Genomic DNA, 20,792 nt, shown 5'->3' with positions numbered 1-20,792 from the left:
GATGGCCTCTGAGGGCCTTCCAATTCTGCCCCTATGATTCTAATGCACAGATATGATCATGTTACTCCTCTACTTCGAAATCTTCAGCAACTTTTCAGTATATATCCAAGAACGTTTAAACTCCTAACTCTGGCATTCAAGGCTCTCCAAAATCCCTTTCCAACTGACCATCTGACCTCTCATTCTATCAGCCAAACTGGTCTCTTCTTAAATCTCAATTCTTCACCTCCCCCTTTATGACTGTCCTTGATAGCCTCTATTTCTCAGGATAAAATCCCCATCTCCTACTCAGCTCTGTTTGTTGAGAGCTGAGGTACCTACTTTCCATCAAGGCCCAACTCAGGTGTCCCAAGTGAAAATAAACTGCCTCTACTCAACTTTCACAGAGAACTTTGCCTGGGTCCCTCCTTTGCCAGTGTCACATTATACTCTTTATCACACTTGCTTTTGTGTGTATCATATTGTTCCTCAAACTGTAAACTCTTTGAAGGCAGGGACTTCATAGATGAGAAGAAATGAAAATCAGCTGCTTTTTGGCAAGTCTGAAGTGAAAACAGCACAGTAATTGCCCTGATATATTTAACTTGTTTTCCTGCCCTAGGTCAAATTTTTCCCTCATAAAATTATGAGTGATAGTGACCAGGAGAAAGTTTTTAATTTTTTTTTCTCATTCTGCAGGCAAGATCTACTGACATCAGTTTAACAATAACAACCATAAAAATTGCTTATGGTTCAATTTGGACATTATAAATACATTGGAGGAAATAGTACGTGAACTACCTCATTTGTTAAAAAATAAACTTCATAAGGGAAGCTAAGACTCTTTCAGTGCCAAAATGACATAATTCTGTGAAATGAGTTAGCCAGACTTCCCTGTTTTGGACAGTAATTTTAGAATAATCTTGGCCAGAGGAGAGAGAATCCCTGTCCTTGTTCCCTCCCCCACTCCACCCCTCAGACACTTAGAGCTCATCCCATCTGCTGACTAAGGGGTAGCATTTCAGTGATACAAGAGAGGACTTGCTCTGACAGTCTTCTTTGGGCAGCCAGGGAGTCTCTGTGACAAGGGGCATTTGAGGAAGGATTAAATGGGACAGTTCACAAAACTTCAGGAGGAATGTAGAGGGTCCCTCCCACTGAGGAAACAGTTGGCCTAAAATCTGACTAGCCCTAAGGCTGTGATAGGGGTAAAGACAAGTGGGAGTCTTCTGCTTACCCCTGAATGTGCTTCCATGGCGAGTTTACCCTGATTCTATTGAACTTTCAGCAACAGCTATTACGTTCTGAGGGAAAAGTCAAAAGAAACCAAACCAAAAGAAAGACTGGAAGAGAAAGAACTGTCATTTGCTGCTAAACAGCCTAATTGTCAAAAGTATGGTTTTGAAGATCTCTTTGGAAAACAAAGAGGGAAGGAAGAATAAACTCCCATTCCCTCATCAGAAGGAAACCAAAAGACATGTTTTTGTAGCAGGGAGGACCAGGGGTTTGGACCTAAAGGGATCAAGAAGTCATCTAAGAAAGAAACGGGTCCAGATAGGGAGGACAAGTGACATGCTGCATCATATACGTAGGGATAAACATAGTCAGTTTTCGAACCCAGGTCTTCTGATTCCAAATATAATACTCTTTGTCCTATATTACAGCTGGTTATGAACCTCAAAGTTCAAGGGAACTATGTATGATTTAGAGGAGTTTTGATATACCCAAGATCACAAAAGAAGAAAGAATAAAAAGGCATGTAGTGTCAGGGACTGTGCTAATTGATTTGAAAATATTATTTTATTTGATCCTTACTGCAATCCTGGGAGGTAAGTGCTATTACCAGCCCCCTTTGACCTTTGAAGAAGCTGAGGCTGAAATGTAAAATGACTTGCCTCTAGTCACAAAGCTAGTAAGTATTTAAGGATGAATTTGAACTCATGACTTCCTGATTTTATGCCGTGATCTATCCACTGCTGCATTTAACTGCCTGCAAATATTATATTATATTATATTATATTATATTATATTATATTATATTATATTATATTATATTATATTATGTTATGTTAAGTTATGCTATGCTATGCTGTGTTGTATTATATTACATTATATTATATTATATTACATTATATATTATCATATTATATTGTGTTATGTTATGTTATGCTATGTTATTATTATAATCACAGGTACTAAGAACAGTGATGAGATACAAAAATGACCTCTCAACTCCAAATTCACTGTGCTTTTCTCTATACCCTCACTTACCCAAACAGAACATGCTAATAAAAACTAGTTGTTTCTATGTGCAGGTTGGTCTGTCTACCACAGACTTTCCCAAAGCACCTTTGAAACCATGTCACTGATAGTCAATAAACTCCAGTAGTTCCCTATTACCTCCAGGATCAAATGCGAAATGTTCTGTTTAGTATTCAAAGCCCTTCATAGCCTAGCCCCCTCCTAACTATCTAGTCTTCTTACAATTTACTCCCCCACCCCCACTACAAGTACTATTTGATCCAATGACAACCTTGCTATTCTATGAAGAACAAACTCCACCTCTTTGCTCTTAAGTATTATCCCTGGCTATCCCTCATGCCTGGAATGCTCCAGCCTCATCTAGGCCTTTTGGCTTCTGAGACTTCCTTCAGAAACCATCTAAAAATCCTGCCTTTTGCAGGAACCCTTTCCCAGTCCCTCTTAATTCTAGTGCCTTCTTTCTGCTATTTCCTATCCTGTATATCGCTTGTTTGTACGTATTTGTTTGCTTGTGATTGCCCGCATCACGAGCTCCTATACAACAGAGAATGTCTTTTGCCATTTTTTTGTATCCCTAGCACTTAATACAGTCCTGGCACAGAGTAAGTGCTTAAGAAATGCTTATCAGGTAACTGTCCCTTAACCTAAAATCCAAATTGATAAGTAGATAGATAGATAGATAGATAGATAGATAGATAGATAGATAGATAAACAGATAGATAGATGATAGATGGATAGATAGATAGGTTAGATGGATGGATGGATGGATGGATGGATGGATGGATGGATGGATGGATGGATGGATGGATGGATAAATAGATGGATAGATAGATGGAGAGATAGATGGATAGATAGACAGACAGACAGACAGACAGACAGACAGACAGACAGATAGATAGATAGATAGATAGATAGATAGATAGATAGATAGATAGATAGATAGATAGATAGATAGATAGATAGATAGATAGGTTAGATGGATGGATGGATGGATGGATGGATGGATGGATGGATGGATGGATGGATGGATGGATGGATGGATAGAGAGAGAGAGAGAAAGAAAGAGAGAGAGAGAGATGATGGATGAATGAGCCAGGAATAAAGAGTATGATTCCATTATTAGAAAGAAAGTTTCAAAATGCTTCATTCACCTAAAGACTTTTTTAAAGGGAGGAGGGGAATCAGATTGAAAAGAAAGCTTTTTTTTTTTCTTGAGAAAAGAATATTATCATGAAAACAGTAACGTGTACATTTATTTAGAATGCTATAAAGAAGGAATGGAGAGAACGAAGGTGGGAAGATAAACAGAAGAAACAAAGGAGAACAGTTATTTGGGATTGTACTATGTTGAGGTTTTGATGAAGAATGTTTTCAAAGACTGAGCCCTCAGACTGTGTAGACAGGGGTGAAGCTGAGAGCAGGAGATGGTGGCCCAAGATCCTGTAATGAGTCCAATGAAATTACAGGGCCTTCAGGCCTCCAGGGTACCTTGTAGGTGGCAAAGGAAGTGTTAATTTTGTCCTACTGTTCTTCCTTGATCTCCTGGAGTAGTCTGAATGCTCTGCCATTTCCCCATCATTCAGGATATTGATACTTTCAAATCCAAATGAATTCTGCTTTAAATTCCTTGTCTTACAACTACACCTGGACTTTCTTGTCCCTACCTGCTTATATCTATTGTTTTTGGAAGTTATAGAACCTGATACCAAGTGTGTACTGAAAAAGCAGGTTCTGAAATGGCTAATTTTCTAAGTTGCTTCTTACTTTCCCTATCTGGGTCTCAGCTTCTTCCTAGTTGGATTGCATCACTTCTAGGGCTCCTTCCACTTTGAAATCCCACGATGAGATTTATAAAGACCCTTTTGATATTTCCCCAATAAGGAATACCTCTAGATTTTGTTCCTTGAGGGTGGGGACTGCTGCATTATCTGTATTTGTAACCCCAGCATTACAAATGGCACAGAGTAGGAGCTTAATAAATATATGTTGATTGACTTTCTGTCAAAGCTAAGGTCTAGTCCAAACATGGTGTCTAATGGTAATCTTTACAGATATGTAAATATATATGTATATATATATGTGTGTGTGTGTGTGTGTGTGAGTGTGTACACACACATACACACATACACATACTTTCTTTCAGATATAGAGACCAAGAACACTGGAGTCACCCAAGCCCCAACAAAATTGGTATGGGACTCTTCATAGGTGGAAATCAATGTGCCAGTCTGCTTGAGGGGCAGGAGAGAAGCAGTGAGAATAAGAGAGAAGAAAGATTTGTTTTCCTAAGGCTCTTGGGAGTTCTCCAGTCTCTCCAAACTCTTCTGGTTTTCAGTTTCAATAGAGAAGAGGGACAATGCCAACCCCACTTCAGGTTTCTGTAAGGGGGAAAAGAAAGACTAGGAAGAAGCTAACATGAGAAGCTGTCAATCTCCATCACATCCTTATCCCCACCTTGCTACACTAGACACTTCGGGGAATTTTCCTGTTGGGTGAGATCTAGGACTTTCTCTGTTGATTGACCTATCTCACTCCCAGTGGGAGAGCTCATTCCCTCTGCACTGGGAGTTTCTCTCTGTGATCTGATATGTATTCTCATATGTAAAATTTCTTATAATTCTGGTTACTTGGAAAATGGATTTCTTTGTTAATTGCTATGTGTATTCATTGTGGAACTCTTATTTGGTGGAAAAGGAGTCACTCCTTGGATGTAGGGCTTAGAGACCTTCTTCCCCATCAAGAAACAGCTAAGAGAAGTTAAGCTTGAACCTAAAAATCATTCCCCCTAGAGTAGATTAACAAGGGCACAGATCAATATAATTTTTTTTAATTTATTTATTTAACTTTTAACATTCATTTTAACAAAATTTTGGGTTACAAATTTTCTCCTCTTTTATCCCCCCCCCCCCGCAAACACCAAGCATTCTAATTGCCCCTATGCCCAATCTGCTCTCTCTTCTATCATCCCTCTCTGCCCTTGTCTCGGTCTTCTCTTTTGTCCTATAGGGCCAGATAACTTTCTATACCCCTTTACCTGTATTTCTTATTTCCTAGTGGCAAGAACATTACTCGACAGATGATCTTAACACTTTGAGTTCCAACTTCTTTACCTCCCTCCCTCCCCACCCCTTCCCTTTGGAAGGCAAGCAATTCAATATAGGCCAAATTTGTGTAGTTTTGCAAATGACTTCCATAATTTCCCTCCATCCTATCCTGTTCCCCATTACTTCTATTCTCTTTTGATCCTATCCCTCCCCATGTGTGTCGACCTCAAATTGCTCCCTCCTCCCCATGCCCTCCCTTTCATCATCCCCCCAACCCTGCTTATCCCCTTATCCCCCACTTTCCTGTATTGTAAGATTGGTTTTCATACCAAAATGAGTGTGCATTTTATTCTTTCCTTTAGTGGAATGTGATGAGAGTAAACTTCATGTTTTTCTCTCACCTCCCCTCTTTATCCCTCCACTAATAAGTCTTTTGCTTGCCTCTTTTATGAGAGATAATTTGCCCCATTCCATTTCTCCCTTTCTCCTCCCAATATATTTCTCTATCACTGCTTGATTTCATTTTTTTAAGATATGATCCCATCCTCTTCAATTCACTCTGTGCACTCTGTCTCTATGTGTGTGTGAGTGTGTGCATGTGTGTGTGTGTAATCCCAACCAGTACCCAGATACTGAAAAGTTTCAAGAGTTACAAATATTATCTTTCCATGTAGGAATTTAAACAGTTCAACTTTAGTAAGTCCCTTATGACTTCTCTTTGCTGTTCACCTTTTCATGGTTCTCTTCATTCTTGTGTTTGAAAGTCAAATTTTCTTTTCAGCTCTGGTCCTTTCATCAAGAATGCTTGAAAATCCTCTATTTCATTGAAAGACCAATTTTTCCCTTGAAGTATTATACTCAGTTTTGCTGGGTAGGTGATTCTTGGTTTTAGTCCTAGTTCCTATGACTTCTGGAATATCCTATTCCATGCCCTTCGATCCCTTGATGTAGAAGCTGCTGGATCTTGTGTTATCCTGACTGTATTTCCACAATACTTGAATTGTTTCTTTCTAGCTGCTTGCAATATTTTCTCCTTGACCTGGGAACTCTGGAATTTGGCCACAATGTTCCTAGGAGTTTCTCTTTTTGGATCTCTTTCAGGTGGTGTTCTGTGGATTCCTTGAATATTTATTTTGCCCTCTGGTTCTAGAATCTCAGGCAGTTTTCCTTGATAATTTCATGAAAGATGATGTCTAGGCTCTTTTTTTGATCATGGCTTTCAGGTAGGCCCATAATTTTTAAATTGTCTCTCCTGGATCTATTTTCCAGATCAGTTGTTTTTCCAATGAGATATTTCACATGATCTTCCATTTTTTCATTCTTTTGGTTTTGTTTTGTGATTTCTTGGTTTCTCATAAAGTCATTAGCCTCCATCTGTTCCATTCTAATTTTGAAAGAACTATTTTCTTCAGTGAGCTTTTGAACCTCCTTTTCCATTTGGCTAATTCTGCTTTTGAAAGCATTCTTCTCCTCATTGGCTTTTTGAACCTCTTTTGCCAATTGAGTTAGCCTATTTTTCAAGGTGTTATTTTCTTCAGCATTTTTTTGGGTCTCCTTTAGCAGGGTGCTGACCAGCTGCTGTTCATGCTTTGACTTCATGTCTCTCATTTCTCTTCCCAGCTTTTCCTCCACCTCTCTAACTTGATTTTCAAAATTCTTTTTGAGCTCTTCCATGGCCTGAGCCCATTGGGTGGGCTGGGACACAGAAGCCTTGACTTCTGTGTCTTTGCCTGATGGTAAGCATTGATCTTCCTCATCAGAAAGGAAGGGAGGAAATTCCTGTTCACCAAAAAAGTAACCTTGTATAGTGTTATTTCTTTTCCCTTTTCTGGGCATTTTCCCAGCTAGTGACTTGACCTCTGAATATTCTCCTCACACCCACCTCGCCTCCGGATCCTCCCAGCCAGAGTTTGGGGTCTGAGATTCAAATGCTGATTCCCAGTCTCAGGGCTTTTGGCGGGGGCAGGGCTGCTATTCAGTGTGAGATTAAGTTCAGGTGCTCAGGTTGGGGCAGGGCCGCCTCTTGGGCTCAGTTCCCTCAGGGGGTTTATGCACAGACCTTCAACAATGGATCCAGGCTCCTGCCTGCTTGGGGAGCCCTGGTCTGCCACTGCCTCAGCTTCTGCCTCCCAAGGGGGCCTGAATTATGGGGGCACCCCACTCCCCTCTCGACCCGCCAAAGAGACCCTCTCAACCGACCCCCGTCACCTGTGGATGGAGAGACCTGCGTGGCCGCTGGAGATCCCGTCCCTGAAGCGTGCTCGGATCTGTTCCTCTCAGTGCCAGGGCCCCAGCAGGGCTGGGCTGGACTCCGCGTCCGCGATGGACCTTTCGCAAGAGGTTTGCAGGTCCCTCTGGAACAGAAATCTCCTTCACTCCACTGTTCTGTGACCTCACTGCTCCAGAATTCGCCGTGAGTTACTTTATACAGAAGTCCTATGGGTTGTGGGTTTGGAGCTATGTGTATGTGCGTCTTTCTACCAAAGATCAATATAATTAAAGGTTAGTGTGCCCTCTCTCTGAAGAGAGTAGAGTGTCCAGTCTCTGGTTCTAACCTCCTACTTCCCTTCGTGGTAGGAATCAAAGTGTCCCTCAAAGAAGGATTAGGGGGAAAAGAAACTAAAGCTGTATCTATCCTGGCCTGTGTGTGAGCCAAATGGAGAAGGTCTACTCATACTGAAAATAGTTATACCCCACACCACTGACTTTTCATTGCCTGACCTCCACAGCTAACAAAGAGAAGATTAAAACCTATGAAGAATGAAATTATCATCCTCAACACCATCAAGAGAAACCTTTAACCACCAGCCATTGAAGGACAGGTAAGTACTAGAGTCCTGGAAATAGAAGATTCTTCCTCATCCTCTACCTCCCAACCCTGCTTCTAATCCAGGCCCCAGAGCTACCATCCACTTGTGAAGACAGAGTTAGCCCTTCCTGCCTACTGTCCCAAAACTGCCACTCAGAAGACAGGCCAAGTCCACTAGCTAAAGCTACAAGGCAACCTGAGAATGAGAGAAAAAATGGCAAGTACCTGGTAAGCCAAACCTGCACTTACCTCAGCCATCCCATCCCTTAAGTCCTAGATGGAGAAAACTCAGGACCCTCCACCTAAAAGCTCTGGAAAAGCAGTGACCCACCAGACTACCAGTCTGGCAGCTTTTATTCAGGGGATCAACCTTGGTAGTGAGGTGATATAGGAATTGCTTCTTGTACCCAAAGAAGCACTACAGCAGCCAGAGCTACCAAAGACCCATAAAAGAAAGTTATTGACCTCAAAGTCTTTGGCACTATCAAATAGTTCAACTGAAAAGGTAGGTGTGGTTTTATCCATGATGATAAAATGAAAAAAGATGGATTTCATCCACTTTGCCATTGCATCCAGGTACTAGGGTCTTTTCTCCCTTTTTGAATAGTTCCTGGAGGGAGGGGCTATTAAGCTTTGCTATGTGTATTCCCAATGCTTTGTATATAATTACTTAATACATATGGCAGCTAGGTGGTACAGTGGATAAGACATTGGACATCTCATCTTAATGAGTTCAAATCCAGCCTCAGACACTTATTACCTATCTGACCCTGGGCAAGTGACTTAACCCTGTTTGCCTCAGCTCTTCATCTATGAAATGAGCTGGAGAAGGAAATGACAAATCACTCCAATAGCTTAGTCAAGAAAACACCAAAATAGGGTCATAAAGAGTTGGACATAACTGAAACAACTCAACAACAACAAAATTTAATATATGCATCATAGAATCATAGATTTAGAGGTAAACAGGAAATTAAAAACCATCAGAGAAGCTATTAGATCTTATTTTACAGATGAGAAAACTGAGACCCAAGGAAGTTAAGTTAACTTGTCAGACAGTAATTGGCAGAGACAGAATCTGAATCATGCTTTTTTCTGGAGCCAAAGCTATACTAATAAGGGCAAGATTAGGGGTTAGATCCCCATAATGGGAATGGATTCTTCTTCACTTTATAACATAGAGGAAACATAAGGACCTCACCTTTTGGAAGAATTAATTATTCAATGTAAACTCTCTCTCTCTGTCTCTCTGTCTCTCTGTCTCTATCTGTCTCTCTGTCTCTCACTGTCTCTCTCTGTCTCTCTGTCTCTGTCTCTCTCTGTCTCTCTGTCTCTGTCTCTCTCTCTCTCTCTCTCTCTCTCTCTCTCTCTCTCTCTCTCTCTCTCTCTCTCTCTCTCTCTCTTTCTTGTTCTCTCCTTGCCCTCAGGATTAGGAAACACATGCTGTAGTATTGAAAATGGCATGTTTTCCTCCAGCCCCAGTGCCACTTTGGAGACAGGCCCAGATGGGAAATGGTGTGGTGCTTTATGTAATGCGTACGCTAGTGAGAGGCAGGGAAAAATTGAATGAATGAGTAAGAAACTTGCACAGTAAAATGTTATGCAAAGAGAACCAAAGAAAGCATTCTGAAAAGCATTTGTCTTTTCAAAATGAGAGGTAATGGCTGTGTTAGAAATTCATTTCACTTGGCTCCCTGGGAATTGAAGGATTAGGAGCCAAAATAACAAACTGGTTAGGGTATGGAAGCCTTCCAAACCAATCTGATCTGAAGAGGAGGAAGAGAAGGTGGGAGCAGAGGAAAATGAAAAGGAAGTAAAATAGAGGAGGAATAAGTGAAGGAGGAAGAAGAAGAGAAGGGAAAGGAAAAAAGAGGAGAAAGTGCTGGAAGGGGAGAAAGTGGTAGAGGAAGAGGAGCAAAAGGAAAAGAAAAACTGAAAGAGGAGGAAAAAAGAGAATAAAAGGTAGCAAGAAGGGAGGGAAAGAAGAGAATGTGAGATGTCTGAAGGAGTGGAAAAAAGTAATGAAAAGGAGGAGGAAGAGGAGGAAAAGGAAAAGAGGATTATTTTTTAACAAAATATGTACTATGATATGTTACCTCACAGCTTAGATAACTAACTTGCAATGAATAGTAGGATTGTCTTAAGGATAAAGGAAACTCCCCACTGTGGGAAATTCCTATTTTTTTTTTCCAATTAAAATGCTGAGACAGAATAGTATTGTTTGTTGTATTGTCATAGTGGAAAATTTCTGAATAACCTGGCAGGAAACTTGGATTATAGTCTCATTTCTGCTACTAATGCACTTTGATCTTGGTAAAGTCACTTCTTGTCTTTGATTTCCTCATCGTAAAATGTGAAGGGGACAGGACAGAGATTGTGCTATGATCTTCACAGTCCCTTTTAACTGGATCAACTTTGGGGACCCTCTGCCCTCTGACCCTTTTGATTGGATGGAAGAGCAAAGGATTCCCTACCAAAGTTTCCATTTAAGAAGGTGCTCAGGCCATTTCACCTACACTTCTTTGGATTTCTCCATCATGCCCCCATGTCCAGATACTTTTTCCTCCCATCTCTTTCCAGCTTCCTTTTGTGTATTTTCTTCCCTGTTAGACTGTAAGGTTCTCGAAGGCAGGAACTGTCTTTCTCTTTATATTTATATCCCTAGCACATAGCACAGTGCCCATCACATTAAAGGTACATGATAAATACTTATTGACTGAATAAATGACTGGAGTATCCTACTAACTAATTGTCCTTGGGCAGGATGCCCTCTTGAATGTCTTATTATCTTCATATGTAAAATGGGGAAAAATAATGAACTAACTCCCTCATAGGGTTATGAGGAAAGCACCTTGTAAACTTTAAAGCATTATATAGAAATATGAATGATGGCAGTAGTGACAACAAGGAATCTGTGATTGTCACTTGGGAAGTCCCTTCTGAAAACTTTCATGGACTAATAACAAAGTTCCCTTAGGAAATATTTGTCTATCCAGAATAGGTGGGGAGGATAAAATCATATGACGTCACAAATCTTTGAGTGAAGATGGAAAGAGGAGGAAGAAGAGAAGGAGAAGGCAGAAATGGAAGAGGATTGGGGGAGGAGGAGAGAGAACAAGGGAAGGAGGAGGACACGTAGGAAGCAGCACAGACATAGACACTGGACATGAAGAAGCAGGGTAGAGATTCTTACACAGGTACAATGTTAATTAGATCTTCACCACCCATTAATAGGCCTCAAGTACATTTTGTTAATTTCTATCAAGGCACTGGGTCAGAGGGTCCTGCCCTCCATCTCTGAAAAGTGTATAAATACTCTGAGGTGAGGTTTTACTTTGGGGCTTACTCATTGGAAGTGTTTGTTTGGCCAGATGCTAAGGACCCTCCCCCCCCTTTGAAAACCCAGATGTTGGTGCTTTTCTCTCCGATAACTATGTATGTATGTAATGGTCAGACAGCTGGATCTGTCTGTTGATCTGTAATATACATATTACTTATGGTCAGACAACTGGAAGCCCTGTCTGTTGGTTGATCTTTGCTTCTTTCTCTGTACTTTCTCTGAAGTTCAGGGTGCTGACATTTTCCCCTGAAGTAAGTGAATAATATATGTGCTTGATTAAACAAGATTGTTGACCCCTCAAAAGTTGCTTACCTTTTTAAAAAAAGCAGATCTAAGAACCTGTACAGCAGGCCCTCCTGTGTATGTTGGGGTCCTTACTGATACAATGAAGCAAAAAGCAATCGGTCTTTCCTAGAGAAGGTCGGCTTCAACATCTACTCAGGTAGAAGAGACTGAAGAGATCTGACTGGACAAAAGGGCTCTGCCCCTTTGTTGCAAAGCACTGTAAATGAGGAATGTTTCCTTTCCTTTCTCTACTTCTGTCTGTTTAGTCAGAGAAGGGGGAGAAAAGGGGGAAAAAATAACTGCGTCCTAATTTGCTCCTCACCACTGCTTATGGTGTTTTGCAAGTCTGATTCTTTTTTATGTATTAGTTCAATCCTTTTCTTTGCAGGCATGCCATTACTTGATATCAGAGTATATGCACATGGAGGGACAGCCCTGCAGAGCTTTCTGTTTCACAGACTGTCTGCACTAAGACCCTGTGGTTCTAGGCAGGGAAGTTAAGGGGGCTGGTGAGTCACAGTTTAGTATCATGAGATATCCTATAGCTCTACCAAGGAAAAACCTAAACTTTAATTCCAGGCTCATTTAGATTGCCCCTGGAAGGGATACACCATTGAAAAGGTTGCCACAAAGGGCGTGAGCTTAAATTCTGGAGTCTGAACTCCACTCATTGCTGGAAAGGAGGAGAAAGTAATGAGAAGAAAGAAGCTAATGGTCAGCACCAAACATGGCGTACACTAGAATGCTAGTTTCCTTATGAGTGCCTCACCTACACTGAGCTTCAGATCTCTTTTAAACAGTCACCCTATTGGTCCAAATTAAAAGCATTTTCACATATAGAGGATGCCTTTAAGGTGAGGGCTCTTTGAAGAAAAAAAAAAGTAGAAAATGAAATGTAATTATATTTCCACCTGTCTCTAATCCAGATCTTTGAATGAAGAAAAGTACCTATGATTAAATCTACCCCAAAGCAAATCAACAGACCATTTCCTCCTGTGAAACTATACTGTATGTGTATAGATTTAGACACACATGCACACACACACAAACACACACACACACACACACACACACACACACACACACAAAGACTATTCCCGAAGGGGAAAATGTAGTTACATAAAAGAGAGAGAAGGAGGAGGAGAAAAAAGATGAAGAAGAAGAATTAAGAGGAGGAGAAGGGAAGGAAGGAAGGAAGGAAGGAAGGAAGGAAGGAAGGAAGGAAGGAAGGAAGGAAGGAAGGAAGGAAGGAAGGAAGGAAGGAAGGAAGGAAGGAAGGAAAACCAAGTAATTCTTAAGCATCTATTATATGCCAGGCACTATGCTAAGCACTTTTAAAATATTATCTCTTGTTTCTCCCAAGATCCCTGACATGTAAATGCTGTTATTATCCCCACTGTAATGCTGAGAAAAAATGAAGCTTAGAGTCCCACAACCAGTAAGTGTCTGAGGCACGAACTGCTCCAGGAACTGAATCCAGGCTCTATCCATATATCCTATAAAATATATGTATGTTGTACAGTAGATTGACAGTTATAGCTATAGATAGATATTTTACAGCATATATACATAGTGGTGCAGTTGATAGAGTTGGGCCTGGAGTCAGAAAGAGATCCTCCTGAGTTCTAATGTGGCCTCAAACACTTACTAGCTCTGTGACCCTAGGTAAGTCGCTTAACTCAGTTTGCTTCAGTTCCCTCACCTGTAATATGTGCTGGAGAAAGAAACAGAAAACTACTTTTAATGGCAAAGAAAATAGGATATTTTGCTGTTTTTGTTTTACCGAAAGTGCCTCTGATTGAATAATGTGATTAAGGAGGATCTTTCCCACCCATTTCTGGGCCTGTCCATTATGAGAAGCTTGATTAGGGGAAGTTGTTTGGTAGGAGGGTCTCAAGTACCTTTGGTTTTTTCTACTGAGGCCCTGGGTCAGAGGGTTATGCCCTGTGACTCTAAAACTTGTAAAAATACTTTGAGGGTGAGGTTTTACTTTGGGGCTTATTGACTGGAAGTGTTTCTTTAGCCAGAAAGATTTTGGGAAGCTGCTAAGGAGCCCCGCTACCTGCCTCACGCCCCTCCCACCCCAGGACAAAACCCAGAAGTTGATGCTTCCCTCTCCGGTAAAGATGTATGTATGTAATGGTCAGACATTTTGGAAGCATGTCTGCTGACTTTTGATTTCTCTGTATTTTCTCTGAAATTTTGATTTTCATTTTCTCTCATACCTGTGCTTGATTAAAGTGATTGTTCACCCCTTGAAGGTTGCTTTCCTTTTATGAATGCAGAGCTAAGAACCTGTGATAGCAGGTCTCCCTGTGTACGTTGGAGTGCTTACTGTTACACCACTCCAGTATCTGTCAAGAAAATTTCAAATGCAGAGTCAGACATTCCTGAAAAACCACACATGTGCGTACATACACCGAGGCTGTGTATAAATATATGTAGCATATACGGTATCATGTATGTCACATAGTATATGTCTATATGCCTATTACATATGTGCATATAGCACAGTGCCTGACATGTAGTAGTTGCTTAATTAATGCTGATTAATATATATTCATATATAATATATATTTATCTTATACATGTATGTGTATGTATACACATACACAAACTACACACACATAAATGCATATATGTATGTGTATATGTGTGGATAGATAGATAGATAGATAGATGGCTATATATTATCTATCAGGTTGTAATAAGTAGGTTGTATAGTTTAGTACAAAAAACACAGACTCTGGAATTAGGGGGCCTTAAATCAAATACTACCTTAATCTCTTTAGGACTCTCTAAAATCCCATCATCTATTAGAAAATTTCCCCAATACTTTTTAATGTTAAGGTCTCCTCTCTATTATTTCCTATATATCCTGAATACAGCTTGCTTTGCATATATCTGTTTGCATATTTTTTTCCTTTTTTTATAAGCTCCCAAAGAGTCCCCCAAAGGGCAGGGACTGTCTTTTGAGTCTTCTTTTAATCCTCAGTGCTTAGTACAGTTCCTGGCACTTAGTAAGTACTTAATAAATGTTTATTGATTGATTACTTGATTGACTCAGTTTCCTACTCTATAAAATCAAGGAATTGGACATGTCTTAGATGTCCCTTCCAGCACTAAATCTGATCCTGTTTGTATATAAAACCCATTCTTTTGGTGAGCTAAGACAAATAAATTAACAGTGAATATCAGAAAAGAGCTTACCCACCATTATTTTAGGGAATGTTTTTCATCAAACAAACACAATGGTAAAGCCTTCTGTACCTGTCTGGGCATATAGGTTTAGAGGTGCAAGGTGAAAGACTAACTCAGAAAAAAAAAAAAAGTATTCCCTCCCTTGACCTCCACTTTTGGAATGTGAGCATTGTCTGCAGTATCAGCTATACCTATTCTAATCCTACCAGGTCATGCTCCTTTCTGGTCACTGCCCTCAACTCTACCTTTACAGAAGATTTTATCTCCAGATCTGTGGGGGAAGGAAAGAAGTATATTTGAGTGAGACCATGTGATTCAATACTCCAGACTTCCTAAATAGAAATACAGCATGCTGACATTTTTAGCCTAAGGGTAAAAGAAGGAAAATCTCAGCTCCCGTTCATTTCTAAAGTTTGGAAAGTTTATTAAAAATGTTAATAACAAAGACTCTAAAGTCCTTCCACAGTTTGACTTAAACTCCCAGGCAGAAGAAAGCCTGGCACATTTAATGATCAGGGCTTAACCTGGATCCTTTATCTGTGCATAACAATTTACAAATACTGTTCCTCTCCTCTTCAGCGATACTAATTTATAAATAAGACAACACATGAATCAGCAACAGCCTGATCAAGGAGACTTCCCTAGTGAGCAAACGAAATGTAACTTACATAAACAGAAATTGAAAAGTCACATTAGAGACTACAATAAACTTGGAATCAGCTTCCAGGCTACTCAGGCAGAGAGGAACAGGGAGGAAGGAGAGAGATACTTCATAGGCTGGTACTTTAACAGCCACTCAAAGTACAGACAGCTTCAGGGTTTAGGCAGCAACCTCCTACCCTAAGCCCAGGCTATTGTATTTCAACTCTACTCTCCTCAGTCTCCTATTCCAGTTGAGATTCCCGGTCTCCTTGTTTGTTTGAGATATGTACCACCATCACTTCTACTGCTAGGATCAGCATATCCAATCAGAGTTCGTGATAGTCTAAATGTCCCAGAGTCAGAAGAAGAAAAAAAATGAAATGTTATTGTAGTGAACTGCATTTTCCGGCTCAGGCTAGAATCTGAAGACTTTCTCTCCCTCCAGAGATCCATCTCCCAAATCCCCCCATAATAGTAATATTGAGCATCTTAATGACTGACACGTATATCAATATACATTGTACAAATGACTTTCACTTACATTATCTTATTTCAATTTCATTCACCAAATATAAATTAAGCACCTACTGTGTACAAGACACTATGTGGATACAAACACAAAATTAAATCATCCCTGCCCTCAAGGAATTTACATTTTATTTTACCTTCAAAACCTCAAAACTACCACGAGGTAGTTTATGCACATTTCACAACTGAAGAAACTAAGACTCAGAAAATAAATGGTTTGCTCGAAACCAAAGAAAGTAGAACTAATAGAGCTAACAAATTATGAAACTTGGAGTTTAGGGGCTCCAAAGATTTGCTCTTTCTGCTACAGCCTCCAGCATCCTGTCAAAACATCAAATCCACACGTCCCTCAGAACGGTTTGTTTTATTAGCTGTAACTCTCTGCCAAATCAGATGATCTTTATTATGCCAATAATTATGGTTAAAATAATGATGGAACTTATTAGACTAATTGCTGTGGTTATGATGATTATAATGCCTCTGGGCCAAACACAGCATGAAGGAAAGACTCCAGGATGTAAGCTGGGCTTAGACAACAGACTAAAGCATCCTTGGTTGACTTTGCTGTGGCTTTCTTAGAAGACTTCTGATTCTTCTAGAATGGCATAAATGTCAGCAAAGACTCTTTGGAGCCACTGCCTTGTGAGGAGTTCCCTGAGAGCTAGAAGAAATAAGGGTGCAGTGAAACTTTCAGACAGCTAGAATTCCTGGTCAGCTTATAATAAATGCTATACATCTTCCATCCTGACAACTGTATATTATGGGTTGAACAACGTTGGGAACAGAGTGAATTCTTATCTGCATGGAGCAGAAGCTTCACATAGGAAAGAATATGGTAGAATGAAAGAAACAGAGGACTTAGAGTCCATAGACTTATGTTCAAATTCTGGCTCTGATTCACATCAACATTGTGAGTACAAATAAGTCCCTTCATCCCTCTTCAGTTGATTATTAAAATGGGGGTTATAAAACTTGGGCTATTTCCTTTATAGGTTGCTATAAAATATTATTTGGAAACTTTAAAGCATTATAGAAAGGTGATTCCTTTATTTGTTTATTTATTATTTCTTATCCTTCCCATTCATATATTCAATAATGCATATAACAGAAAAGTCACTACCTATTTTTGTTCATTTTTGTTAAATTTTTAGAGAATGACATATTATGCAGGTAGATAAAAATTGCATTTATACATACATTATATCTTTGTATAGATTTATTGCTATATGTGCATATATAGATAGATTCGAACATAATAAAATTGCTTGGAATAGTCTTTTTTCTCTATTCAGTAAGGTCAGGACATCTGTAGCAAACAGGATGTTCGGGATAAGCTGTACTTTATATTATTCCCACAGTTTTTATTACTTCTACTGGGTGGCTAAATTTTGAAAGCATTTAATTTCAAATAATTTGAATATTTTAAGTGTTCAGTATGGCAAAACCTATTGAAAATAATGTCCTTTAATTTTGAGGGTCAATATTATGCATGGGTGATTGTGGGTGACAATTTTGTCTTTGATAATACTCCACCTCCATGAACTAGTCCAACTATTCTGGAGAACAACTTAGAACTATGGCTATTATGTTGTGCATACCCTTTGACCTAGAAATACTGCTTCCAGGACTATATCCCAAGGAGATGAAAGAAAAAAGGAAAAGGACCCATATGTTCAAACCATATTTTTAGCAGCTCTTTCTCTAGTGGAAACTGAGGGGATGCTCATCAATTGGGGAATGGCTGAACAAGTTATGGTATATTATTGTAAGGGAATACTATTGTTCTATAAGAAATGGTGGAGATTATTTCAGAAAAACCTGGGAAGACTTGTGTGAACTGATGAAAAGTGGAAGAGCAGAAGTGGGAAAGCAATGTACACCACAACAAGAAATATTGTAAAGATAATGTACCGTGAAAGACAGCAACTCTAATCACTACACTGACACACACTAATTCTAAAGAACCCTTGATGAAAAATAGCATCCACCTCAAGACAGAGTCTGAGGTCATATAGTCAGGATGTGTCAAATTCAAGATATGAAACTAGCTAGGTCTTCTTGGCTCCACTGTCATCATCATCATCATCATCATCATCATCATCATCATCATCATCATTATCATCATCATCTCATTCTCCTTATTTTTTCCTAGTCTATTTATAGAAAATGGACTCAGCTTAAGTCTTGTCTTGATATTATTCTTTCATAATTAATGTCATATGAACAGTTGCACAGATAGCCACAATAACTGCATTTATGACTAAATACTGCGTTGTAAATTCATCCTCTGTAGGATCATCCTGCTTGCAAGCATCCAAGGCAAAATTCCACTAGCAGATTAGACAACAGGAATGATATGGATATCATCTTGTTTCCATCAAATTTCATCTTTTCTACTAGTTTTCTGTATTTTGAAACCTTTTTTGCTCCATTATTAGGATTTTATGAGTCTTCAGTATCTACTAAAATATTATTGCTTTGTTTTTTAATTAATCGATTTTATATTCAGACAATTATTCACAGTAGCTCATTCTTTAATAATACTTCCATTTCCCAAAACATACTGGTTGAGTACTCAAGGATAGTTTGACATCTGTACTTTGTAGCATGGGAATTTCTTTTTTAATCTGTGAGTCCATAAAGAGAGTATACTTCTGAGGGATATAATTCTAGCCACTAGATTATGCCTTGCTAGGTTTCAAGTGAGTGATAAATTTTTATATCATTGCCTTTAACATTTTATGGAACCTTTTGGCATTGCCTTCAGAGGTTCCATAAGAGTCAAAGAAATGGGGTTGCAGGATGACCCTATTAAAGACTATATTGAAGATTAGTGGCATTCCTTCTTCATGTCACAGTACTGCAAGAATAAAGACACAACAGATCAAACCAGAAATTCTAATACTCTATCTTCTGGAAAACTTTAGTGCAGACAGTGCTGACCACTAATGTGGCCAGACCTGGATGCATACAAAAATAGAGTGAAAATATGAATGAATGCTTTTATTATGCAGCAAGACCACATCACAACAAAATTGGAAACAGATCTTATCAGTTACAAGCAAGGACTTAATAATGCTATTTGGGAATTGTAGCCTCAGGTCCAAGTCACAAAGCATTATATTTCAGACCAAAGTAGGGTAATCATAAAAGCAAAAACAAATAGACAAAGAAAAATCAATAGAGGCAGAACAAAACCTTTATTCCTAAACCCAGATAAGATGAAAGGTGCACTGATATTGAGGATTAAGATTTTAAGGGGATAAGGTCTTTGAAAATCTTCACGTAAAAAAATTCTTGAAATTCTACCTAATAATAAAACACATGACTAAAATAAGACTTACATTTCACATGGTTTTATAATGGAGGTGGGCATACTTAGACTGGAATTCCAAAAGACCCTGTTTGGAGCTTGACTGCACAGATCCCACTGACAGACCAACTATACCAAAACAGAGTAATTTCAAAGCTGGAATTTGTTATACCCACCACAAATGAAAATAGTCACCCACAATATTGGGAAAACATGTAAAAACATTTCTAGACCTGCATATAACAACTCTGAGAATTCATCAGCTCTATTGATTTTATTTTTTAAAAAATGACCTTGAAACTGTTCATTTGTGCCAAGCGATCACTGTTATCCCTTCCTCCTCATCCTTCCCCCACTAAGTCCTCCTTCAACGCTTTACACATGAAATTCTTGCCAAGAGAAACACCTTTAAATGCCCAAGTGATCCCATTCCTTTCCATCTTCGCCATTAGATTTCCACCTCTATCATAATCTCTCCGTCAACTCCTATAAGCACATTCATATCTCCCTTATCATCATCAACAACAAAAACTATAATTGAATTTGTCCATCCCTAATATCTATCATCCGATATGTTATTTTGGTGTTTTTGGCTAAACTAATTAAGTGGTCTACAACTGATGCTTGTACTGTCTTTCCTCTCTCTTCTTAACTCTGCACTCTGGTTTCCAATCTCATTATTCAACTAAAATGATTTTTCCCCTCTAAGGTTACCAGTGATCTCCTAATTGCCATTTATAATGGCCTTTGCTCAATGGTTATCCTTCCTCAATTCTCTGAATTCTTCTAAGCTATAATTCACCCTCCCAACCACCAACTAGTTGGACGTTAAGGCAATCACTGTTGCTGTTGTTGTGGATGATGATGATGGCAATAATAATACCATTATTTTCTTATCCTTTGTTATGGAATTCAGAGAGTAAAGTCACTATCTTGATATTGTTCTTTTATAACTGTAACAATATCTAATATTTATATAGTGCTTACTATGTGCCAGGCACTATACTGAGCATTTTATAGTTGATTTGATAATAATTTGATCTCTACAACAACCTTCGGAAGTAGGTACTGTTATTATCCCCATTTTGCAGATGAGAAAAATTGCATTACACAGAGGTTAAGTGACTTGCCAGGGTCAGAAAAGGTTCAAGGTCAGACTTGAACTTAGGTTTTCCTGATTCCAGGCTCCACACTATTCATTGTGTCACCTAGTTGCCCTGTATTTAATATTGTGAAAATATTTGTATGTGTAATAAAAATTCTCCCTTTTGTAAATGAATGAAGCTGTTAGAATGTAAGTTCACTTTCTTTAGGTGCACTGAAAGTATCTTCAGGACAATTTCAGTAATGGAAAGGATGACTTGGATCACATGCACCTCATTGTGTTTG

Source organism: Notamacropus eugenii, chromosome 1, assembly GCF_028372415.1.
Source record: "Notamacropus eugenii isolate mMacEug1 chromosome 1, mMacEug1.pri_v2, whole genome shotgun sequence".
Taxonomy (NCBI): domain Eukaryota; kingdom Metazoa; phylum Chordata; class Mammalia; order Diprotodontia; family Macropodidae; genus Notamacropus; species Notamacropus eugenii.
Note: the sequence above shows the minus strand (reverse complement) of the source record.